We start from the raw sequence: 23984 nt of genomic DNA on the forward strand, positions 1-23984 counted from the left end.
ACGGTTTTAGTAACGTGTTAAGGATGACAGTTGAATTGGAGTGGGCTCAAGGCAGAGCCGGAGGAAAAGGTAGACCGTCAGTAAAGGCCTGTAAGGAAGAGCAGGGAGGTACAGAGAGGGTAAAAATGTGAACTATTACAGCGGGTTTGTATGTGAATGGAAATGAAACATTGACTGGGGTGGGGGATAGAATTACAGGATCAAAGTCCTTGAGTGGATGAGAGGGACGGATCTGACCCCAGATGAGGCCACCCTGAGGGGCTGCATTATTCTCACCTGACCAGGCCATGGAAATTCCTGGAATGTGGCCACCTCTCAGCCAGGCTGGGGCCCCTGTCTGCCGGGTGTGGCCACATCTGAGCATCAGAGCTGGTTCCACCGCCTCCTCAGGACCTACCCCCCTCCCCTGGTGTTGCCAACATCCCAGGGCTTGGAGCCCAGGACAACTCAGCTAGATTTTAGTTAAGAGGTTCTGCTGAGTGTGGAAATAGCTAAATACTATTTCTAGGAGGCGACAGAGCAGAGACTCTGCAATCAGGAGAGTAGATTTGAATCTTGGCCCTGAAACTTCCCTGCCAGCTGTGCGACCTGGACAAATCACTTCTCTGAGTCTCAGGTTTCTCATCTGCAATGTGGAGATGATAACTTTACCAAGACGCCTTCTGAGATTGTGAGGTAGAAACGGGATAGTGGGTGTGAAAAGGCTCCGTCAAAGCTCTGTAAGCTGGGACGTGAGACGCAAATGCCATAAATTGTCACGAGGCTTCATTCACTCTATCATTCCCCCATTCATCTCTCAAAACAGGCACAGCTTGTAGAGGAAGCATTTCTTGGGACACATTCCTGGGCACTCCTCTCTGTGGGTTTAATTTTCATAACTAGACTTTTAAGCTTTTTTAAAGATAAGAGCAAGTGCTTGGCTCCTTGTGAGAGCCTCCAAATTTCACTACAGACATAAATATATCACGTCAAGATCACCAGCTGAGAGGGAGGGGAGACGTATTATTATCTTCAGAGCTTTCTGGGAACCTATTAAATGCTAATAACAAAGCACTGGGATAGTCTAGAGTGCAAACACCTGTCACATGCATGCGGCTCCTTTCTCCTTGGGCGCCCATCAACATTTCTGCTGGAGGAAGAGAGAATCAAGTGTGTCCCCGAAGAATGGACCCTCCGAGTGCTCCAGGACCTGCTAGCGGCCTGGCCTATCCACACCTGAAGCTGAAACCCCCTGTGTTTTGCGTAGTGCTAGGGAGAAAGGTAAAGAAACGAATACGGGCTGGGTACAGAGTGTTTAGAGCCATAAAAGGCCCATGACTCAGGTTATCTCATCACTGAGTTGGGAGGTAATCGTTCTCTCCTCATCAAACTGGGAGGGAAATTGAGGCTCACTGGCTCACATGGCCAACAAGAGCCAGAGGGGGACACGGTAACTCATTTCTCCCTGCTTCAAAGCCCACTCGTTCTGCTAACAGAGTAGGTGCTTCCTAAAGATTTTCGTAGTGAACGAGCGAGTGGATGAATGAATAAAGTCCTCTGGATGCAAAATTGCCTTTTGTCAAAGGACATCAACAGCCATAGGCACAGCCCCGATTACACAGAAGCAAAACCGCCTTGTAAGATTCATGTGAGGTCTCAGAGTGTGGCCTGAAAAGCTCAGGAGTTTCCCAAACTCTCGAGTGATAAGATCACAGGCAGGTTGCAGAACCTGTTGGGGGCTGGTTTCTGCATTTCTAATCTTGGGGCAAACATGTCTTGCTCCTCCCTCCCTTCCAGGAAGCAGAGTTAACAGAACACAGGTGTTTGTAGCTCTGGCCACGAGCCTTAAAGTCCTTGAAAGATGAGTCCTGGCGCGCGACCCTCCCGTGGCCAGTACTGGCTACGTAACTCGTGGGGCCCAGCACAAAATGGAAATGTTATGCCCGTGGATTGAAAATTAATAAGAACTTCAAGGCGGTGGTCTCAGAGCAGTAAATCGAGGCTGGGGCCCTTCTGAGTATGGGGTCCCGTGTGACTGTACAGGCCGCACACCCACGAAGCCAGCCCTACCTGTGGCTGTTGATTCTGGAGAAGGGAAGAAAAGATCTTAAAAGGAGATTGGTGGGACATCTTAGGAGCACCCAGAATAGGACAAATCAATAAAGTCACCATGGAGATCAGGTTCTAGTTTCTTGAAAGACACAATTTCAGACTAGAAAGAGGGTTAAAATTCATCTAGTAAAGACAAATATCATATGATATCACTTATTTGCGGAATCTAAAAAAATAGTACAAATGAACTTATTTACAAAACAGAAATAGAGTCACAGATGTAGAAAACGAACTTACGGTTACCAAGGGGGAAAGGAGGAGGATAAACTGGGAGATTGGGATTGACATATACACACTACTATACATAAAATAGATAACTAATGAGGACCTACTGTATAGCACAAGGAACTCTACTCAATACTCTGTAAGGATGTATACGGGAAAAGAATCTAAAAAAGAATGGATATATGTATATGTATAACTGATTCACTTTGCTGTACACCTGAAACTAACACAACTATATCAAACTAAATCAACTATATTTCAATAAAATTTTTTTTTAAAGTATTAAGTCCATAAGGACCAAGGAAATGGGAAGAGAGGCAATGGTAATTGAAGAGGATTTGAAAGTGGGCATGTGGGGTAGGAGGACGCACAGACCAGAAATGGGGGAATTGAGTGAAAATCTGAATACTGCCCCTCCCCCTTCCTAGAATGCCAGTAGCAAGTTTTATATCCCCACCCAAGGCAGGAGATAAGAATCTTCTCTGAAGTAAATCCCAGAGACTACCATTTGGGATTCTTTACAATGAGCTGGTTTGAAGTTCTGTCCTATTAGACTGAAGCCCTAGGACCCAAGTCTGGCTTACGTGCAAAGAGATTTCTAGGCTCCCAAGTGAGAGCCGATGGCTAAGTACCTCCAGACACAGGGGAAATCTTTTAACTTGAAGACAGAAAAAAAAGAAAAAAAAAAAAAATGGGAAAAAGAATTGGGAGGATCAGAGACAACCTCAAACTGACAATCTCCCTGAAAAGAGTAGGGATGATCTATGAAAGAAGAACCAGAAAGCTTTGGGGAAAAAAAAAATCCACTAAATAAGGAAAACCTCTGGAAAGTTACATATACGACTCAAAATAAAAATTCAATATAAAAAGTAGGGCTTCCCTGGTGGCGCAGTGGTTAAGAATATGCCTGCCAATGCAGGGAACACGGGTTCAATCCCTGGTCCGGGAAGATCCCACATGCCGCAGAGCAACTAAGCCCGTGAGCCACAACTACTGAGCCTGTGTGTCACAACTACTGAAGCCTGTGCGCCTAGAGCGCCTGCGCGCCTAGATCCCCTGCTCCGCAACAAGAGAAGCCACTGCAATGAGAAGCCCATGCACCGCAACAAAGAGTAGCCCCCGCTCGCCACAACTAGAGAAAGCCCGTGTGCAGCAACGAAGACCCAACACAGACAAAAATAAATAAAAATTTTTAAATCTAAAAAAATAAATAAAGCAAGAGGATAAGTCTAAGAGGTTAAAAGCCAACTACTAGAAATGCCAGATAGAGAGCCAAGGGAACAAAATTATGAAGGAAACTTCTCAGAACTAAAGCATGATTTTCCAACTCAAAAGAGCTAGCTCAAGGGATGGGCCTAGCACGGAGAATGAAAAAGACCCATGGTCAGGTACACCACGGTGAAGTTTTTGACTATCAGGGATACAGAGAAGATATTATAAACTTCTAGAGAGAAAAAGAAGAGGATCAGAATCAATGGACCTCTCAACAACACTTTGGGATCTAGTGGACAATGGGCCAATGCCTTCAATATTCTGATTTATATCCTACACTTCTATATTCAACCAAACTGTTCATCAAATGAAGATAGAATAAGATACTTTCAGACAGGCAAGAACGAAAATCATTTACTTCCCTTGTACCTTTAGTGAACTACTGGAGGTAGTGATCCAATAAAACGAGGGAGTAAACCAAGAAAGGAATACATGGAATCCAGGAAGCAAGGGATCCGAAGCGCAAGAGGCAACATGAATCCCCACGATGATGGTGAATGGAAATTTCTGGTTGACATTGGTACCGCATACAGTTTAAATTGGAGAACTTGGAAGGAAGGCTCTGAGAAGAAGGTCTCTAGGAATAAGATGAACATGATATATTTGAGATTACGGAAAACATTATTAATAGAACTGAAGCAGGCTTTATTGGGAAAAATTAAATGTGTAGAAAATCAGGCACATGGGAAAATGAGTAACTCCAGTAAAAGTGAAGGACTGAATAACTAAGGTGTTATGGGGTGGGCAGAGAGTTTGAGTGATGCTCTAGTGAATGACATTTGCACAATCATAATTAAATATGTCCTGACTATAACTACACTGGGGGGATAGGGAAGTGGAAGTGGGAAGGTGAGGGAGATCTGAGTCCTTATTTATCATTGTAGGGACTCAGTAGTAGGGTCTCAAAATGTAAATTAATAATTAAGAAATAGGGATAGCTCCAGTCCATGGTTTTTAATATCATCTGTAAGACTTCCAAGTTTAAAATGGTTAAGGAAAGGTGTTCCCACTTCTTTTTTTGCTCAAAAACAACCAAGGAAAATAACAAGAAACACAAACTCTATTCTTGACACTTAGCAGACATTGCAAATCTGAACCATTAAATGTGAACCGCTAAGTGGCTAGAAGAATGACAAAAAAGCGAACGAAGATGAATCCAAATGCCAATAGAAGCATAATTTATTTATAATAGAATTCACCAATTTTAAGTCTACATGATGAATTTTGACATATGTCTTTAGTAGTGCAACTGCTGTCAAAAATATTATTTAGAACATTGCAGTCAGTCCCCGTCCCCATCCCTGAACCCCTAGCAACGGCTGATCTGCTATCACCACTCCAGGTTCTCCTTTTCTAGAACTTCCTATGAATGCATATAGTATGTAGTCTTCTGTATCTGACCTTTTTCACTTAGTAATGCTTTTGTGATTCATCATGTTGTTGCATGTATAAGTAGTTTATACCTATTAATTGCTGAGTAGTATTCCATTTAGGTATAGATTTTTCTTTATCCATTTACCAATCAATGGACATCTGGACTGTTTGCAGTTTTTGGCTACTCTGAACAAGGCTCTTATAAATGTTCACGTACAGATCTTTGTGTAGACATATATTAAATATTTTCACTTCACTTGAAAAATACACAAGAGTGGAATTCCTGAGTCATATGGTAAGTGAATGTTTAACTTTGTAAATAAATGCTAACCCATTGCTCCACCTTCTAGCTAAACTTGGCGTTGTCTTTTAAATTCTATCCACTACAGTGGATATGTAGTGGTATCTCCATTTGGTTTAAATTTCCCTAACAACTAATGATGTTGAACATCTTTTCATGCGCTTATTTGGCATCAGTGTTTCTGATAAAATGTTCAGATCTTTTGCCTGATTTTAATTGTCTTGTCTTAATATTGAGAATTCATTACATATTGTGGACATAAGTCCTTTATTTTGTGTATGTTTGCAGACATAGTCTCCCAGTCTGTGGCTTGCCTTTTCTTTTCTTTCTTTTTTTTAAAAATTTATTTTATTTATTTATTTTGGCTGTGTTGGGTCTTCGTTGCTGCGCGCGGGCTTTCTCTAGTTGCAGCGAGTGGCAGCTACTCTTCGTTGCGGTGCACGGGCTTCTCATTGTGTTGGCTTCTCTTGTTGCAGAGCGTCGGCTCTAGGGTGCGTGGGCTTCAGTAGTTGTGGCACACGGGCTCAGTAGTTGTGGCGCATGGGCTTAGTTTCTCTGTGGCATGTGGGATCTTCCTGGACCAGGGCTCAAACCCGTGTCCCCTGCATTGGCAGGTGGATTCGTAACCACTGCACCACCAAGGAAGTCCCACCTTTTCTTTTAACTAATTGTGCTTTCAAAGAGCAGACATTTTCAATTTTGATGAAGTCCAAGTTATTGATTTTTTAAATTTTATGTGTCCTATTTTTTAAATCTTTGCCTAACCCAAGATCACTAAGGTTTTCTCCTATTTTTTTAAAGGTTTATAGTTTTAGCTCATTTTTGTACGTATAGCCACCAATTATTTTAGCACCTTTCATTAAAAAGATTATCCTTTCTTCCATTTAATTGTCTTGGCACCTTTGCTAGAAAACCAATTGACCACATATATGTGTGGATCTATTTCTGGGCTTTCTATTTTGTTCCATTGGTCTATATGTCAACCTTTACTTGAATACCATTCTATCTTGATTTCTGTCAGCTTTATAGTAGGTCTTGAAACCGGATTGGGTGAGGCCTCCAACTTTGCTCCTTTTCCATGTTGTTTTGGCTATTCTACATGCTTTGCATTTCCACATAAATTTTAAAATTTGCTTACTAAATTTTTCAAAATAACCCTGCTAATATTTTGAATGTCATTGTGTTGACTCTATAGATTAATCTGGGGGAGAATTGGCATTTTAACAATACTGAATCTTCCAGTCCATGAGTATGGTATGTCTCACCATTTGCACTCACCTTTAATTTCTCTCAGTAATGTTTCATAGTTCTCAGAGTACAGTGATTGCATATATTTGTTAACTGTATCCCTATTTCATAGTTCTGTGCATGTGTGCTTGTGTATGTGTTTGAGAGAGAGAGAAGAAAAGGGAGGGAGGTAGAGAGTTTCCTTTATGTTCCCAAAGTTGAGCAAAAGAAAATTGGTTAATTAAGGATTGTGGTTAGCTGAATTCCAGTTAAGTAAGATTTTACTGTATTTGGCATTCACGCTAATAGCTCTGATTATGTCACACCCCATGTTCAGAAACCTTCACTGGGAAATAATTATGGGATGTGCTCAAAGAATGTAGTATCAATTTACAAAGGGAAAAATTGGAAACAACTGAGCAAGCTGATTAAGTGATGCTATGCTCTTACCTTGCAGCCATAAAAATGACATTAGGCAACAGTGTTTTTCAGAACGGGGTCAGGGTGTCTTACAGGGTCAGGCGGGCATCAGGGCTCCCACCCATGTTCTGATCACAGTAGTTCTACTTATATCCCTTTTGGCCTTTGAGGTTCCTGGTAGGATTTTGTTTAAAAACAGAGTTCCGGTGCATACAATGTTTAAAAACCATTATTGCAAAAGAATTTTTAATGACCAAGAAAGATGTTAATGGAATTATAATCAGATTAGAAAAGAATATGTGTTTTATGTCCCTGTTTGGGGAAAAAAGAAATATGTGTACAGAAAAAAATTGGTAGGTTATACATGTTTCAAAATATTAATAGCAATTATATCTGCACAGATTGTGACTTATTTCTGAATGTTCTCGTATGTATTTTTCTAAATATGTACGGTGTAAAGTGTATTGTTGTTTAATGAGAATAGAGTAAACTATAAATTCCTTAGTGTGTCATTCAAGGCTCTCCACCATCTGATATTAAAGGTCTTTCTAGATTCCTTGGTAAACCTCAGCTCATCATAGAGTTACAAGTTTAGTCTCGAAGAATTACTCACCGTTTCCTGAATACGCCCTTCGTTTCCCTGTCCCCACACCTTTTCTCCAGCTATGTTCTTTCTTTTTTCTTTCTTTTTTTATTTGGCTATGCTGGGTCTTAGGTGCGGCCGGCAGGCTCCTTAGTTGCAGCTCGCCAGCTCCTTAGTTGTGGCATGCACGTGGGATCCAGTTCCCTGACCAGGGATCGAACCCAAGCCCCCAGCATTGGGAGCGCGGAGTCGCGGAGTCTTAACCACTGCGCCACCAGGAAAGTCCCTCCAGCTATGTTCTTAGTCCAGAATTCCCTAATCACAGACCCACTGGTGTTTAACCCATTCAAAGAGAATGTGATAAAATGTACATTAAAGGGGAGAAAAAGACAATTCAAAGCCATATAGAGAGTATGATTTCAACTAGTTTAAAAAACACAAAGAAAAAACTGGAAGGAGCAATGTAAGTGATGTATAGAGGCAGCACCTCTGTATCAGGATTATCAATCTTTTGTTTGTTGCATTTTATTACACTTTCCACATCATCTACAGTGACCTATTAAAATAGGAAAAAAGGAAAATAATCATAGCCATTTAAAGACCTATATCAAATGCTAATCCCTCCAAGAGCTTTTCACAGAATAATAATAATAAATTTTTTAGATTCTCCGGCCTGTGTCTCCTAACAATTTCACTGTATCTGTGTGTTGCATGGTATAGTATGAAGTGACCTGAATCTGTAGGCAGAAGACCTGGGGTTAATCCTGGCCTCTCCACTTGCTGGCCTATACTTGGCAAATTGCCTTACCTCTCTGAGTGTCTGATGCCTCCCAGGGCTGTAGTAAGGATTAACTGAGACAACATGAATAGGCTCTGTAAACTGTAAAGTGCTTTTCAAATGTATGCTGTCTGATTCTCCCACGAGGCTGAAGTTCAGTCTTCCCAAACTATCCACCATAGGCGACACTCAACAAAAGACTGTTGATCTAAATCTTCCCACCATTCCAAAAGAGAGCAAAAATCTCTTTGTATCCTGAAATGTTACCAGTAGACTGGGATTTAATAAAGGCCTGTGCTTCGGAGAGACTGTGATTTTCGTTTTGATTTCCCTTTGCTGTTCCCAGGACCTGTGGCCTTAATGAGCCATCCAGTAATCAGTGGGCCTGGGGGTGCTATTCAGTGTTACTAAAATAAGAAATTACAGGCCAGAGCAATGCTTACACTGAACATGGCTCTGGGTTTATGACACCTACCCCCAGGAGTTAACTCCTTGAACTGCATTCAAGACCCTAACCAAGGGGCTTCCCTGGCGGTCCAGTGGTTAAGACTCCGTGCTTCCACACACTGCACAGGACATGGGTTCCATCCCTGGTCAGGGAACTAAGATCCTGCATGCCGCAATGTGGCAAAAAAAAAAAAAAGAAAGAAAAAAAACAAGACCGTGACCAAGAATGTTACAGAGGATTAAGCATTTGTATTTGTGAGCTCAGAATGAACATGTCCAGATCGAAGCCTGCACTTACTAGAATATTCGTTCCAAGGGCAAGGTGTGGGAGAAAGAGTATAGAACTGCAAACCAGAATTCCAGTCCCAGTGTTGCCAGCAGGGCCATGTGTCCCTGAGTAAGTTCTTTCTTTGCTCTGGGCCTCAGTTTCTCTATCAACAACGTGAGCATCTGGACCAGCCTGCTTCCAGCTCCGGAGTTCTCAGATGTTAGCATCCCTCTCAGCTTAGCTTCCCAGTGCCCCAGCTTGTGCCCTGCTATGGGGACCCTGCCTGTGTGACCTGCTGCTGTCACATCCTAGCCAGGGCCTCTGCCTTGTCCCCAGGCACACGTGACCCAGGCGGGCTGAAACCCTGATGGAAGCTCAGTGAGAAGGATGGCCTGACTTCGGGCTTGAATTGACTTCTCAGGCTAAAATCAGACAGACGGGGGAGGCAGATGAGTACCAGCCAGATGGAGGTTCCATGGAAAGTAGACCCAGGACCTTTGAGGCTTTGCTTTTGTAGGGGAGCAGGCTCTTCCTTCTACCTTCCTAGGGTTTTTCGGCTGGCCTGAGAATTAAATTGACATAAGGCAGATCAGCAGGAGAAAAGCATACAGATTTATTTAACAGAAGTTTTGTGTGACACAGGAGCCCTCAAAGGACATGAAGACCCAAAGAAGTGGCAAAATCTCTGTGCTTTTATACGAGGCAAAACAGAGAGAAGCAGTGGTGGAAAAGAAACTAAAATAAGAGGATCGGCTAAAGGAAGATAAGAGTTACTTTAACAAGGCACAGAACTCTGTGGTCTCACCTGACCATTCTTGACGATATGCATGTTACTGTCTCTCTGGTGTAGGGAGGGCATCTTTCACATGGGAGTTTCATCTCTGGCTTTTAAGAAAAAAAAGGAAAGTCCGGGTGTTCTTCTTGTATCTGCTGGGTTTTTTTAAGTGCCTTTAACACAAAATGGGCGATATGCCAGAGTGGCATATTTTGGGGTGGCGTGTTCTGACCTCCTCCTTGAATTGATGGTGTTGGACCAGATGTTTTGTAACAGCAGTCGTTGTATTGGGCCCTGGCCTGTGCTTGGCAGTCCACAAAGTGCTTCCACACACATTGCCTCGTTGTGCAATGAGTCTCCTTACTCTGAGGCTACAGGTTGGGAGACAGGCTGTGAGATTTCCCCAAAGACAGAGTCACCTGTGGGGAGTCAGGGCCTGCACCCCTGCCTCTCCCCGCAGTACTGTGGGCCATAGTGATCATGCGTTCACATTGGGCCTACCATCGGGCAGGCACTTTTTGCCTTGAGTCATTCAATCTTTACAACAACTCTGCAGGGGGATAGGTTTCACTAAGGAGGAAACCAAAATGGAGCAGTGGAGTAACTTCCCTAAATTCATGCAGCCGGTAAATGCATCTAAGGGCTGGAACCTGGGTCCATGTAAGTCGAGTCTGAGCTCTTAACCCCTCTACCCTGCCCCCACCCCCCAGTGCCTGGAAGAGCAGGGAGGTCTGTCCAGGAGCCAGGTTTCTGGTTCTGTGACTTCATGACATTTCAGTCTGGGCTTCTGGAGGACGAGCCCTCTTAGGTTTGCTCTCATGATCTCACCTTTTCTCTCCTAACCCCAAAGCCAGAACCATGTGGCATGAACTGACTCTCCTCTGCGTGACCCTGGACAGGTCCCTTGACCTCTCTGGACGGGGCTTCCTGGTTGAGAAGGCAGAGGAGAGGCACGAGATGCCTGCTGAGGGCCCTGTGCTCCTGTGTGTGCTGGTGTGTCCCCCTAAGACCAAAACCTGTGTGAAAAACACAACCCCAAATCCCTGCTCTGCTTCTGAAGTATCATTGGAAGGATTAAGGAAGAACAAGGATCCAGACTGGCTAGGAGTCAAGTAGGCCCTTGAGACCCATGAGGCCTGCATTCTAGAAACTTCTAAAAGTCCCAGAATTCACAAATGCCAGTAGAGCGCACAATTTCTCCTAACAACAAATGCTGAACACTAGAACTGAAAACATTCCCGGGACCGCTTGGACCTTTAGGGAGTACAGTGGTGCTGCACAGGAGCCCCCTGGGAGACCCCCAGCTCTGTGCCCAGCCACCCAATGACGTGTCAGAAAAAGGACACGTTACCACGTGTGGTGGCTTCCAGGGTGGCTCATGTAAGCCAGACTGTGAAGGCCAGAAACCACCTGGGAACCTTTGGGCCCCAGAGACTGAACATCCTCACTGCTAGCAGCCAGGAAGCCTTTCGCAATACTTCTGTCAACTTTAACATCTTTGCACTCTTCCCTGGGAGACACTGCAAATGATGAGAAGACATTTCTGGGGTCTCTCACCATGTAAACTGGGTGACCCCAAAGAGGGAGTTTCTTTTCCCTGCACGTGGAACTGAGAGTGAATCACAGGAAAAAACATTATGTGCCTCAACACAAGGCTTTGAGATGAAAACACACACGTGAGATCCAGCTGCCTCGTAATTTCATCCCGTTCAGTTTGACAAATATTTATCACTGCCTCTGCACAGAGCTGTGCAAAATACCAGTGGGAACCACCCCAGGGAGCCTCTAGATGCTTTTGCGTCCCATCATCACCTAATCTTAGGTGCTTGTGATGGTTCCGACTTTTCAGAATGAGAAAATGAAAGTTGGACAAGAGAAAACGACTTGTCCAAGATAACACCATTCATAAAATGGTTAATCCAGAATTTTAACCCATTTCTATGTGTCTCCAAAGCCTGAGAATGAGTGAAAAGGAGAGGGTAGTTTTCTATAGATATAGGAAAAACACTAGAAGGAAACACGGAAATGTGAGCAATGCTTCTTGCTGGTAGTAGGGCTACAATCATTTTTTGTGTATCCTTGTGCTTTTCCATCTTCCAATTTTTCTCTGTCCTTGGACCTGAGGTGCAGAGGATGGCACTAAACGTACTCCTCAGTCCCTCTCTAGCTTTATTTATTTATTTATAATTTTAAAAACATTTTATTTATTTTTGGCTGCGTTGGGTCTTTGTTGCTGCACGCAGGCTTCCTCTAGTTGCGGCGAAGGGGGGCTACTCTTCGTTGCGGTGCTCGGGCTTCTCATTTTGGTGGCTTCTCTTGTTGTGGAGCACGGGCTCTAGGCACGCGGGCTTCAGTAGTTGCAGCACTTGGGCTCGGTAGTTGTGGAACACAGGCCCTAGAGCACAGGCTCTAGGCATGCAGGCTTCAGTAGTTGTGGCACGTGGGCTCGGTAGTTGTGGCTTGCAGGGCTCAGTAGTTGTGGCACATGGGCTCAGTAGTTGTGGTGCACAGGCTTAGTTGCTCCGCGGCATGTGGGATCTTCCCAGGCCAGGGCTGGAACCCATGTCCCCTGCACTGGCAGGCAGACTCCTAAGCGCCACCAGGAAAGCCCTGCAGGTTTATTTAAATGATGAACCAATTCCCTTTATCCCCAGACCCTACTCCCGCTCCTCCAGACAACAACTCCTCTATGTGTTAGATGTGTATTGCTTTGTTAGTACTCTTGTAAAATGTGTTTTGTTTTGTGTATTATATATTTAATTTACCTAAGAGAAAATCTCATTTTGTTTATCACTTTTAAAAATACTCAGTACTCAAGAAAACAATTTTTTATTCCAGAAAATGTCCAGCTTTTAACAGTCGAGAGGATAATATAGCACCTTGTTTAGCCATCACCCAGCTTTGGCTATCGCCAGTGCGTGGCCAGTCTTATTTATCTATACCTCCTCCCATTTCTTAACTCTTCGGATTATTTCAAATCGAATCCCCCACATATTATTTCACCTGCAAATATTTTAGTCTATGTATCTAAAAGATAAACGCTCTTTAGAAAATATAAAACTATTATCGCACATGAACAGAATTAAAAATAGCTCCTTAATATTATTAAAAACTTAGTCAGTATTCATAGTTTTTGTCTTAAAATTTTGGGGGGGTTAAAATTTGTTTGTTTGAATTGAGATCAATGAGGTCCATACATTGTGATTGTTTGCTATGATTCTTCAATCTCTTCTAATCTAGAGGGGTTTCCTCTATTTTATTTTCCTTGCAATTTTTTGCAAGGAAACAATCTTGTCAAATTTCCTGCACTGTGGGTTTTGCTGATTACATCCTTCTGGTGTTGGTTAACATGGTCCTCTGTCCCTGGTATTTCCTGTAAATTACTAGCTACATCTAACAGACTCCAGTTGTTTTGTGGGGTTTTTTGTTTATTTTGTCTGGACAACTTCCTAGGTGGTACCATCAGGAGGTGTGTTTGTCTGGTTCTGTCTCTTTGGTGGTGTCAGCCATTGGAGATCATTGCCCAGATCCACAATTCATTAGGGGTTGCAAACTGGTGCTTGTATTAGTCTGCCTGGGCTGCCATAAAAGATTAACACAGACTGGGGGCCTTATACCACAGAAGGTTATTTCCTCACAGTCTGGAAGTCCAAGATCAAGGTGCCAGCAGGGTTGGTTTCTGGTGAGACCTCTCTATGTGGTTGCAGATGGCTGTCTTCATGCCATGTTCTCACATGGCCTTTCCTCTGTGAGCCTGATGAAAAAGAGATCTCTGGCATCCCTTCCTCTTCATATAAGGACACCAGTCTATTGAATTAGAGCCCCACCCTTATGACCTCATCTAACCTTAATTACCTCCTTAAAGGCCCCATCTCCAAATACCGTCACACTGGAAGTTAGGGCTTCAATGTATGAATTTCAGGAGGACAAAATTCAGTCCGTAACAGTGATATTTTAATTTCTATCATTCTTTCTTTGTGTATTTGTTGGAATATATATATAAAGAGAAATGTTCCTTCATCACCTATTTGGTTTAACTCTGAAGTACAGTTCATTTCAGAAAAGCACGATAATTACTTGATTCCTTCCCCTTATTTATCTGCTTTCAAAATAATGAAGCAGTTTCCTAGTATTGTCTAAAAGCAGTCAATCCTTTTTTGTTTGCTTGTTTTTTGGCATCATTATGAACTCATGAATATAAACACGTTCAATTGGTTTCCACTGTGGTTATTATCATTATTGGTGCTTAAAGCATCCCATCTTTGGCCAGTGGGAGCGTCTTCAGGTTGGACACTGAGTTCTTTTAACATGACTTTAGTGTCCTCATCTGGTTCCTTGAGAATCTGGTCTGACCTATTTAGACCTGGAATCAATCAGTCATGATGTTCCCCAGAGATGCCTCCACAAAGAAAGTCCCTGTGGTGGGATAGGGAAGGGGGGGGAGGAGGGAGATGCAAGAGGGAAGAGATATGGGAACATGTATATGTATAACTGATTCACTTTGTTATAAAGCAGAAACTAACACACCATTGTAAAGCAGTTATACTCCAATAAAGATGTAAAAAAAAATAAATTTTAAAAAATTAAAAAAAAAAAGAAAGTCCCTGTGGGTGTCCAGGGGTGGAATTGCTGAGTCATGTATTAGATTAGATTAAATTAGATTAACCTAATTGGTTAATTGCTGGACTAGTTCCCGCTCCCACTGCACACTTCGAGGGTCCTCTCCCTGCTTCCTGCCTCTCCCCTCCCTGGCTTCTTTGTCTTTCATGACTGATGTATTTGAAGAATACAAACCCACTGTTTTGAGAACCTCCCTCAATTTGCATTTGTTGGATTGTTTCCTCAAGATTTGATTTGGATGTCTCAGTTTTGGCAGGACCCGTGCGTAAGTGCCACTGTGTTCTTCTCAGCGGGTTACACCAGGAGGTACCTGATGTCAGAGTGTGTCATCACTGTTGATGTTTACTTAACCACTGGTAAAGGCAGAGGCAGTGCGCTCTACCTTCTCCACTGTATTTCTCTACCATAAAGATATCCATCTTTTCTCTTTGTAATTACTAAATAATCTCTGGGGAGCCACTTTGAGACTGTAAATATCTGTTTACCCAACGATCTTTTACTCAATGATTTGAATATTCTTGTTTGAATCAGTTACTCAGTGATGGTTGCAGAAGGTTTGTTTTCTAACTCTCATCCCTTCCACATTTGTCATCTTTCTACTATAAAGAAGAGCTTTCCCATCTCCCCCAGTTTATTTGTATGTTGGTTTCATTTTTAGGATCACTGTGGACTCATGCATTCTTTTTGATTCAATATGTTATAATCCATTATTGTCATCATTTTTTTTTTTTTTTTTTGCGGTATGCGGGCCTCTCACTGTTGTGGCCTCTCCCGTTATGGAGCACAGGCTGCGGACACGCAGGCTCAGCGTCCATGGCTCACGGGCCCAGCTGCTCCGCGGCATGTGGGATCTTCCCGGACCGGGGCACGAACCCGTGTCTCCTGCATCAGCAGGCAGACTCTCAACCACTGCGCCACCAGGGAAGCCCGGATTTATCCACTCTTAAAAAGGGGGAACTGAGACACATACAGGGAGAACAGCACATGAAGACAAAGACAGAAATGAGGGCAACGCTTCTATAAGCCAAGGAATGCCAGAGTTGCCAGCAAACCACCAAAAGCTAGGGGAGAAGTCATCTCCCTCACAGCCTCAGAGGGCACCAACCTTGCTGACACCTTGATCTGGGACTTCCAGCCTCCAGAACTGGGAAACAAAACAGTTCTGTTGTTTTAAGCCACCCAGTTTGTGGTACTTTTTACAGCAGCCTTAGGAAACTAATACACTCACCTTTCTCTGTTCCTTACTTATGCCTCTCTCCCACAATGAAAACTCTGGCTCCTAACAATATCTCATTTTCTCAGTCTTATGATACACAAAAATTGTCTCAGAATTGTTACACTCCTATCTCTACCAACCACAAAATTATTAAGTAAAGTTAAAGATTCTTTGCAGTTCTTTTTGTGTTTATACGAAGGGTATAAAGTCAAAGTACTGCATTCAAAGCTACTTGGATTAGTTCTTTTTTTCCCTCCTTTTTCTTATGCGGTTATGTTATCGATTTGATATATAGTTCAGTTTATTTGTTTTGGTTTTATTCAGTTTTAGGGGTGGTGAGCTCCCCATCCATACTGATGGAATTTTATTTACTCAACATATGACACATTAACAAAGTTCCAAAAGTTTGTCAAAACTATGCAGAAAAAAGTATATTCAGAGAAATATCATTCTCTTTCCTTTCCCTTTCACTCCATTCCTCCCCACCCCTGTGGGTAATTAAATGTGGTTTCATTCGTTTCTAGTTTACCCTTCTTGTGATTTGGCAAAAATAAGCAGATTTGTATGTATTTTCTTATTTCTCTTTTTACACAAAAGATAACATACAATGTATCACTCTATTTTTCTACTTAACAGTATATTCTGGGAATCGTGTTCCATAAGAACTTTGAGAACTCTTTCTCATTCCTTTTTTACAGCTGCCTAGTGGTGCATTTTGTGGGTGTACCATGTTTAATTCATGCTCTCTCTGATTATGGGTATCGAGGCAGTTTCCACTATTTTGCTGTTACATATAATGTTGCAGTGAAGAACCATGCACATAAGTATTTTCATAAAGTTGGAAATAAATCTTCAGGATAAATTCCTGGAAACGGGGTTGCTGGGGCAAGGGTTAAATACACGTCTAGTTTCATTCGGTATTGTCACATCATCCCCATAGGGCTTTACCCCTCTGATTTCCACCAGCAATGCCAGAGAACGCCAGTTTCTCCACAGCCTCTCCATGTGGTGTGTTGTCAAGCTTTTGAATTTTTGCCAACCTGATGGGTGAAAATGGCATTTCAGTATAGTTACAATTTGTATTTCTCTTACTATGAGTGAAGTTGAACATTTTTTTACTATGTTTAAGGGCCATTTATTTCATTTTTAGTGAATTGTATATCCATGTTTTTTGCCCAGTTTTCTGTTGGAACTTTGGTCTTTTCCCTCACGTTTTAAAGAGTTCTTTAAATATTAATCATATTCGTGTTTTATCTTTGATATATGTATCACAAGTACTTTCCTTCAGTATGTCATTTTGACTTTGCTTATAGTGCTTTTTGCCATGTAAAAGTGTCTTTTCTTTCTTTTTTTAAAAAACTTTCCTTGGATTTATCCATTTATTAAACTTGGATTTATCCATTTTTTAATTGAAGTATAGTCGATTTACAATGTTGTGTTAGTTTCTGGTGGATTTATCCACTTTTAAAACTGCATCTGGATCACGTTTGAAATGTTAATGGCTAAACAGTAATAGCATCCCTGTTAAATCCTAAGCAATCAGAACACTTGCTTCTCTAGAATTTGCCAAATGCCAATCATACTGGGCTGAGCTAATCTACCCCTCTTTCTGAAACTATTATGGCAAATAATTAAAATAAGACTTCCTCTTATTTTCTTTAACTTATTTATTTGGCTGCGCCGGGTCTTAGTTGCGGCACGCAGGGTCTTCGTTGTGGCGTGTGGAATCCTTTAGTTGCGGCATGCATGTGGGACTAGTTCCCTGACCAGGGATTGAACCCGGGGCCCCCTGCATTGGGAAAGTGGAGTCTTAACCACTGGACCACCAGGGAAGTCCCAGGACTTCCTCTTACTTCATCTTGCTGGGCCGCAAATTGTCCCTTGCTCCGAGTTCAAACTGTAACCACCTTCTAGCTACAGTAAGGGGGGCCTGGGGCAGAGCCAGACGCTAACGGTGGACCAGCTGGTCGACGTATTGTCACTGTGAATTAAGCAGGAGACGGCCTTGGGAACCAGAGAAGAGTCCTAGGGTCCAAGGGAGCTGATTTTACTGGTTATGACGGAGACCTATTTCTCTCATATGATTTGAGGCACTTCAGAAGGCTCCTACCTTCCATATTTGGTCATCTCCAAATACGGGCCTGCCATTCTGCCTGAAATTTCACTATGGGTCCCCCTTTGGGCTAAGACATTGAAACAGAAGGATTATGTGCGTATACATACCCGCTAGTCCAGAGGCACAGAGTGGTCGTGAGCTTATCAGCTCCTTCTTAGCAGAGCTTGGAAAGAATGGGACATAGGAAGGTCATGCTTTGATAGGAAGACTGAGCCTGGGACCAAGGGTGGCAGAGGGCATTGAGGTGGGAGGACGTGCCCTCATGTGACCATGTAGAGAAGGATGTGGAGCTGAGGGTGCAGACACGGGGCAGAAGTGTCAGGACAAGGGGTACCATCTCTGGGAAGGGTCCATCTCTGCTCCACTTCCTTGCCCAGGTCCCCAATGCAGGATGTGGCTTATTCCCTAGTGACCCTGCCTACTCCCCTCACATGCAGCCAGAGTGGTCGAGAGCCTTCCAGAGGCTCCCTGTCACCTTCTGAGTCCTAAACAAACCCCTTACCCTGGCATTCAAGGCCCATCTCTCCAGGTTCCTGTCCCACCAAATTTGCCCACAGACCCTATGAGTCTTCTCTGAACAAAAACATTGGAATGTGCAAGGTGACAAGGACAGAGTATTCATGACAACTGGGGAACTGTGATGTAAAACTAGGACGTTGCTCGTAAATCTGGGTTCAGGTGCAGCCACGGTGGGAACTGTCTCAAACACACTTTCAGACCTCCAGGTCCTCCCTCCGTCTTGGGGGTCCTTTCCCCATCCCTGGCATCACCGAGGCCCCGCATTCTGAAAGGCTCCAGGATGCCCCTCTGGCAGAAGCTGTCTCTGGTCCCCCGCAGCAAGTGCCCCAGCTACCTTGCTGAATTCAAGCTGTCTGAGCTCTTGGCCCCGAGGGAGGGGTGCAGGCGCCACCTTGTGGCCCCAAGCGTTTATGGCACTGAAAGCTGCCCCTGGACGGGAGAATTGCTGTGGATCCGAAAGCTTGAGGGCCCAGGACCGTGGGTGGGAAGACCGCATGCTCCCAGCCTGCCTGTCCTGACACCCCAACCCCGCTAAGACGGGTCACCTGGGTGCCCCGGGCCTCCTGACAGGGAAGTTGCTTTTAGCGCTTGGAAGGGGAAGGTCCCACTGGTCTCATTCCTACAGGTCCTTATGTTTCTCCATCCCCGCCCCCCAGGTCTCACCAGCTCTGAGGCTGCCAAGTGGGGCTGCAGCAGGATGCTGCCTTGTTGGGGTGCCGTGCGGCGTAGGAGCTGAGGATGAGCTTGGCGTGCAGAGAGGCCCGGGCTGAACAGCCCGCCGTCACAGGCACACCACTTGATCTCTTGGGGCCTCCGATTTCCTCTTCGTAAAGAGGGTAATGATTTGCAGCACGGACGTTCCTGAGAGTTGGAGATATGGACTTAGACTCTGGGCACTTAACAGGTGCTAAAAATGGCAGCTTGGGAACTTGAGTGGCGGCCGGCACCTTCTCCAGGAACGCACTCCCTGCCCTGTCTGGGGGACGTCTCCCCTCAGTGGCCCCTGGGTGCCCTCATCGCTACCCTCAAGCCCCTGTTGGGCATCACTTACTTGCTGGCATGCCCACCAGCTGGGAGATGGTGCATGGCAGGCAGGTGCAAGATCGTCTGCCACAGTACCGGACACCCGGTACGTGCTCAGATGGACACGTGGGTCAGATGTGACTCCTGACGTGGGGGCGGTGAGACCAGCATAAAATGGACGAGAAGGTCGCCCTCAGGTCTTCTAAGAGATGGTCAGTGAATGAAGAAGTTGAGAGGAAAGCACTCCCTGAGTTTCTCTCAGGAGGACTTGAGTGCCAAGATGCCAACCAGGAGACCAGAGCTCTGCCCCACCCAGTCAGAGCAGCGGGGCGCCCACTCCATCGCGGGAAGGGAGCTAGAGAAGACGGAGCTGCCCCCACGGCGCCCACGGGCTGCGTGAGGTGAGGACTGGCGGGACGAGCGCGTGGGTCTGCGCTGGCTCCAGGAGAGAGGAGCCTCGAGCTGGGGCTCTTTTCCAGAGCTTTCTGGAAAAGGGGACTGCACTCCCTTCCTGTGCAGAGCCTTCTGAGTCCACAGGATAGAGGAGAGACCGTGGGGTGGAGGGCGGGCACCGGCTGGGCTGCAGGGCTCTCGGGCCTCAGGTCACCGAGCAGGTTGACCTCTGGGGGAACTGAGTGGGCTGAGCCGGCCGGGCCTCCTAGCAGGAGCACCGAGCTGGGTGAGGCTGCAGCCCCACCTTCTGCATGGTGCCTTTGCCACGGTGCCCAGACGTTCCCGGGGCCAGGCAGCCTGCGGGGCTGGGGCTCCGGATGCATTCTCGGGGCAGCTGGAGAGCCACACTCGGCTGGCCTCCCTGTGGATGCTGCCCGGCCATACAGCCCTCTCCGGCCAGCCGCCTGGTCCCGGGAGGAGATGAGGGCAGAGCTCTAGCAGGCAGCTCAGATACCCCTGTCCTGACCCCCAAATGTGCTGGACCGTTCCCAGAACTCTCCACAGAGCAAAGGGGAGGCCTCGGTTAGCCAGGAAGGAAATCGCCTTCCCTTCCTTCCTCCTGCTTTGATTCACCTCGACAAATACTTACCATCACCTGCTCTGCGCTGGGCCCTGTGCTGCCCCGAGGGCTCCCGTGATGGCAGAGTGCAGACGGGCGGGCAGGTCCTGCAGTGCAGCCCCCTCCTGGCTTGGTCTGAGCCCACTTTCTCCAGGGAACCTGCCCGTGCACCCGTGCGAGGTCAGTTGGTTTGAGAGCAGGAAGGCACCTCGGGCTGGGGTAGAATCTCCCTGCCGCCTCCCAGGGCCGGGGGGCGTAAGAGACTTCTCTGGGGTCTGGTCTCTCGCCCCTCACTGGCTTCAGTCCTTGGGTCCGAGGCGGGCGGAGGGAGCTGCGAGTCTGGTCAGCACCTTCTCTGAGCTCTCAGGCTGCGTGATCCCTGTGGCCTCGCCGGCTGGCACCCCAGGGCATGGCCTGAGCTGCGTCCCTCCTCCTGGGCTAATCGGGCCTGCCACCCGGAGGCCCAGCTCCCCTCAGACAGTGGCCAGGATGTGGATAGCGCTGGTACGGTTACCCACACGTAATAGCAGGACAGTAGCAGTGGGCATTAATCACGACACAGGCGACATCTGCCAGGAATGGGCTGGACCCACATGAGATGGAAACTGAGGCTCCGAGTGGCGAAGTGACTTGCGCATGGCTGCACAGCTGATGGGGCAGGGCCTGGTGTGGTCACAGGTCTGCCAGCCTTAGGGCTTCCCACACTTTTCTCAGTCAGGGAGTGTGTCAGTTTCCTAGAGCTGCTGTAACAGAGGACTTGAAACAACAGAAGTTTATTCCCTCCCAGCTCTGGGGGCCGCAAGTCCGAGATCAAGAGTACCAGGGCTGGGCTTCCCTGGTGGCGCAGTGGTTGAGAGTCCGCCTGCCGATGCAGGGGACACGGGTTCGTGCCCCGGTCTGGGAAGATCCCACATGCCGCGGAGCGGCTGGGCCCGTGAGCCATGGCCGCTGAACCTGCGCGTCCGGAGCCTGTGCTCCGCAACGGGAGAGGCCACAGCAGTGAGAGGCCCGTGTACCGCAAAAAAAAAAAAAAAAAAGAGTACCAGGGCTGTGCTTCCTCTGAGACTTTTCCAGCTTCTGGTGTGGCCGACGCTTGGTGCTCCTTGGTTTGCCCTGTGTCACCTCAGTCTCTGCCTCCGTCACCTCTCCCTCTGTGTCTCCATCTTCACGTGGCATCTCCTCTTCCTAGAAGGACATCAGTCATACTGGATTAGGGCCCACCCCCATGGCCTCACCTGCAAAGACCCTCTTCCAAATAAGGTCACATTCGCAGGTACGAGGGGTTTTGGACAAGAACATATCTCTGGGGGAAAGGGGGACAACTCAACCCACAATCGAAAAGAAACAGATCAGGGGCAGAGCCTGAAGCCATGAGTTCCCGGTTTGAAATTTCTTTAGAGTCTCAAGTTTCATCTTAAAAATTCTTGCATTTCATACATTATTCTCTATTTTAAATTCATGTTTGTTTTCATAGGAAATATTATTTCTTCAAAGCTCTGACACTGGTGAGGAGGAACATGTATATCCTATGGCTTCATGAGCCTTCAGGACATTTCTAAATTTCCTCAGGGGAATTTATATCCCAGTTGGAAAAGTGTCAACCAGCAGAAATTCATTTAATTCCCTTAAAAACCCAGAGAGGCAGATATATTTAAACAAAGAGGAAACTGAGGCTCCTAGAGGTTCATGATCTGCTAAAATCACACCGTAATGGAATTCGGTTCTTCTGGCTCCTTGATCGGCTCTTCTGCTGTAAGCGTGTGACCCGGGGTGGGGGATGGGGGGGGCGGAATAGGCGTGTGCCCTTCACCACACGCCCACGTGTGCAGGGAGGGATTTTTGTACCTGTTGTGAAGTTCAGTTACATGAATTCTGGAACATAAACATAGTTTGCTACATAAAACCATAAATTTTTCAGTAAGATAGAAAAGAAAATCTACCCACACCACATTCAAATGTTATATTTGCAAATACTCATGTTAGAAACGCCCTTCAGTGTTTGCTTGTGAGAAGGGGCGGTGCTCTTCATCAGCTCTGCTGGTTATTTGGTGGTTATTTAGAAGGTAGTTAGTGGACTCTTTGCACGGAGAGAGTTGTTTCCAGCAGCTGCTGTGAGCGGCTCTGAGTGAAAGTACTCATGTTAGGTGGGTGCCCACCCGGCTTCACCCAGCCCCGCCCGTTTACCCGGTCGCCCACCCTCCCTCCAAGCAGCAGACCTCTGCTGGGTATCACTGGGTGACACACGCCTCTGCCCGCAAGGAGCTCGTGCGCTGGAGCACAGGGGCCCCTGACACGAGACTTCCTCGTACCCGGGAAGGAGCAAGGGGGAGCCTCGGGGGCTGGGAGAACAGCCCCGTCCGCGTGCCAGGCAGACCGAGTGTGCATGTGCGTGTGCACGTGCGTGCGAGTGGGCAGGTGGCAGCCCCAGAGCTGCCCATCGGCTCGGTCTCACCTGGCATCCATGGCCCCGCCCTGAATCCGCCTCCTCGCCTCCAGGGGTGGGTGAAGCCAGGACACCCGTTGCAGACGTGAGCACCTGCCCAAGCCAGCCCCGGACGCCAGGTGGGACCCCTGACACCCCTGCCCTGCCCAGGCATTGGGCAGCCTGGTCCTGGCCCCCCCTCCCCTGTTTGCTCCCGGAGGCCGTGGCCCTGGTCTGGGGCTGTGTGAGCATCTCCTTGTTTTCACCCACAGATCCCAAGGGTTCTCAGGAGGATCTGCTGGAGGAAGGAGATAATTTAGGCGACACCATGCAGGGTGAGTCTGAGGTCTGCTTGGGAGGCTTTCGGTTCTTAGTTCTGCCACCCGTTGGCTGAGGGAACACCAGCTGCTACTTCTGAGTGTCATGGCGCAGAGCGCCCGTGCTGCCTCCCCAGGGACACTGTTGTAATCCTCTCTGCAGGGATCGCTTGTTTCCCTCCCCAGAGAGGTTAGGTGACTTGCCCAGTGTCTCCCAGCCAGGAAGCGGTGGAGCAGTACTGCCTGCCGTACCCTGTGGCGTCTCGGTGTTTCCGGCCCCTTGGTCCTGGCCTGGGGGAGGATCCCGGGACGCAGAGCTGACGTTTCTCATGGAACCAGCCAGCAATGCGTGTCAGTGAGAGAAACTGGACGGGCCACAGTGCCCACATCTCCCGGCTGCCTTGTCTGGGTGCCTGAAACTTCTCCACTTGAGCACCTTTCCTCTGTGTGGAGTTAACCGTGTCAGCATCCTTGGGGAAGCAACCCACGCCGCCACCAGCACCGGTACAGACAAAGCCTGGCGTAGATGTCCAGGCTGGTCCTGGGTGGGAACGGCATCCCGGGTCCAGGATCTCTCTGAGTCCTCATCTCTATTGTGAGTCTGAGGTTCCAGGGTAGGAAACTGAGGCCCAGAGGGGCTCCCAGAGTTGCCCAAGGTCACCCCACAAGTAAAGAATTGATGTTCAACTCTTGAACGTGCGGTGATGACAAGGACATTTGTAAGTGTCTGAAATTGATATGCTCCTGTCACACCAGCACTGAGGCTAATCTGGGAACAAATTCTAGTGAGATGCTACCTGCAGGCTGGTAGCAACTCTTTATGGCAAGAGGAATACAGCAGTAATAATACTCACCGCCGCCTTCAAGGGCCCTCTCAGCACAGTGGTGATCCCAAGCGCTTAGCACATAGAGATTATGTTTGATCTTCAAACAACCCTGCAGACAGGCATTCTCATTTCCCAGTTGAGGATGTGATGG

At 46.5% G+C, this 23984-nt stretch overlaps 1 protein-coding gene and 1 long non-coding RNA gene across 15 annotated transcripts in view; one reads left to right on the plus strand and one right to left on the minus strand.

Moving 5' to 3' along the window:
• The window catches only part of TAF1B (TATA-box binding protein associated factor, RNA polymerase I subunit B), a 107050-nt gene that overhangs the window by 71894 nt on the left and 11172 nt on the right, over positions 1-23984 (minus strand). The window lies entirely within an intron of this gene.
• The window catches only part of LOC137205488 (uncharacterized), a 73676-nt gene that overhangs the window by 12433 nt on the left and 37259 nt on the right, over positions 1-23984 (plus strand). For 3 of the 14 annotated variants that reach the window (XR_010934169.1, XR_010934170.1, XR_010934168.1), the window contains exon 3: positions 22962-23028. The exons of 7 other annotated variants lie outside the window; for them this stretch is intronic. This is a non-coding gene — a long non-coding RNA (uncharacterized lncRNA). 4 more of the 14 variants (XR_010934171.1, XR_010934173.1, XR_010934180.1 and 1 more) reach the window with 4 other exon arrangements.

This window comes from Pseudorca crassidens, chromosome 14 (assembly GCF_039906515.1).
Source record: "Pseudorca crassidens isolate mPseCra1 chromosome 14, mPseCra1.hap1, whole genome shotgun sequence".
Classification (NCBI taxonomy): Eukaryota; Metazoa; Chordata; class Mammalia; order Artiodactyla; family Delphinidae; genus Pseudorca; species Pseudorca crassidens.